We start from the raw sequence: 2,601 nt of genomic DNA, 5'->3' as shown, positions 1-2,601 counted from the left end.
CCAAAATAGAATGAAATGCGGTATCTAGTTTTAAAATAAATTGTATACGTGGAAGAAAACCAATTATTAAATCCACGCACGTAAATATCTTCCTGATCAGTTGAACACAATAAGACTATGGTTGTTGTTTACTCACAAATTTGCGACATGTATTAGAGTCACAGTTCATGGTGCAAATATGACTTCAAAAGCATCTTATTACATATAGAAAGAATTATCATATGTGTCTAAAAACTTGCAATACAAATACTGTAGTATTACTTGCATAATTATACAAATTACACGATGTTAATGCATTCAACGAGTTATTTATGAATGGTCAGGTAAGGGGGCACTTTTAGAGATAAGTACCTGGTCTAGTAAAATCAAATGTCACTTCGTGTTAATGAAAATGAAATTAAAACAAAATATGTCCCACGGGATTTCGATTTCTCTTCGAGAAATCGGGAATATTCATAGGAAAATGGAAATTCATTTCATCAACAATATCTATAAAGTCATGCTATGGGGAATGGTTTTTAGTTGTGTATGCTACTTTTTCATCAGATGTAAAACATCAAACGTATCAAGTGAAAGGAACTTGTGACCCTCGCAGGTAAATGTCTTTAATGATATAGTATTTTCTTAAATGTAAATTACTTGAATTCGATCACTTGTAAAACATTCAAAGTCCTTCAACATATAACACGATACGGATACAACAATCGCGCTCATGATGAATTTATGTTTACAACGAAGTGATTTTCATACCATGTAATTTTTAAACATATTATGAACTGGATATAACAAAGTACGTTTATAGCTAATCAAAATTATTCGTCCCGGGCAATTCTTTGTATCCCCTCGCGCAACTAGTTGCGGAGGAGATATAGCATCGCTACTGTGAGTGTGTCTGTGTGTGTGTGTGTGTGTCCATTACAGCTTGTGGGCAAGATTTAAAGAGAACCTTTGCACTAACGATTCTCAGCCTTCGCATACACATATGTGACATTGTAAAAAGACGAACCCTATTCATTTTCAAGTTAATCGGTGAAATATTTCTTAAAATATCGCGTCTTTACTACCTAAAAACCGTGAAATCTTATGTACGAGTTGACAATACTCACTTCCGGTTAATTCAAACTGGTACCCTTTCAAGTTACGATTCTGGTCGCTTCGGTTGCACCAATTAACAGAGAACCAGTTTAAAGAAAACGAGACAGCTTACGTCTGCTGCAGGTAAGTTTGTATTTGTGCATTGTCATATTAGGCCTAGTGCACGTTGGCGTGCGCAAAGACAGTCTGTGGGAATTAAAAGCGCTATCTCTGACACTGAGTAATTAAAATAATTTGATGAACGTCGCGGTTTCATTACCAGATTACCCCACGTGTTTACAATACAGAATTAATTCAGATTACCACACGTGTCTGTTTACAGAATTAATTCTTGAGGCGTACGTAATTTTTGAAAGCTATACAGATATTTCAGAAGCTTCGTCGACCTGTTAACACCGGTATATTGTCTTTTTACATAACGAAAAATATTGCTTCCGTGGGAATTTTCTGAGTTCATGCATTCTGCATACAACAACTGTGAGGTATGTTCAGGTTAGTAAATTACTGAATTTTAGTGCCTATGTGATGTGTTTCTGCTAGGAATAAGGGAAACTACCCAACCACGTATGTATATCCCCCCAAGATAATATGCACCTTGATAGGTTTATTAAAAATGCCATATTAATTATCCCACCCCACCACCACCACCTAATGATGTTAGAGGTATCTGAATTTTAATCGATAATAAATAGCTATATATATTTAACAAAAACCTATATATGAATATATAGAATGGGAAGAATAAGGGAAACTGCACAATCACATACCCCCCCCCCCCCTCGCAAATGATATGCACCTTGATAGGTTTATCAAAAATGCCATGTTAATTATGCCCCCCCCCACCACCACCAAATGATAATGGAGGTATCTGAATTTTAATCAATAATAAATAGCTATACAGTATAATCTGTCTAAACCGGCTGTGTGTGGTTCCAAAGAAATTGGCCGGTTTACACAAAGTGCAGAATGTTGAAAAGTATGAGAGTTGCTTCCCTTGTATTCGCTGTCTATTATGTATACATGTGTAATGATTACTAACGTTTCATTATATCACAAAAGAATTCAAAATGTGAAACTATAAATGTCGGTGTTTCATCGTCGTGTTCTTTTGAATAATTTTCAATTTTCATTAAACTCATTCCTCATGTAGGCCTTGATAATGCATGCATATGTTCATGATATTTCCTGCCGCGAGGGGATGCTCCGCTTAGCGTTGCCCTTGTTAATCGTGTTTTACTGTATGAATACAACGTAACATGATTTGACGAAACGTAACGGTTTAAAACTTATCTCATGCATGTTTGGGTCACCGTTGTATTCATCTCATGACAATAGGGTTCTTGTAAAATACATTTTACCTGAATGATGGGTCGTCCTTGGTTCTCTTTTAAACATTTCTCTGAAATTAAAAATTATAAGGTATATCCCGTGGTATATCCGATGAATGACTAACTTCTTAAAAGTGTTATACATGAGAGAAGTTAAATACTAAATCAAATTGGATAG

The sequence above is a fragment of the Ostrea edulis genome, chromosome 8 (genome assembly GCF_947568905.1).
Source record: "Ostrea edulis chromosome 8, xbOstEdul1.1, whole genome shotgun sequence".
In the NCBI taxonomy this organism is placed as follows: domain Eukaryota; kingdom Metazoa; phylum Mollusca; class Bivalvia; order Ostreida; family Ostreidae; genus Ostrea; species Ostrea edulis.
Note: the sequence above shows the minus strand (reverse complement) of the source record.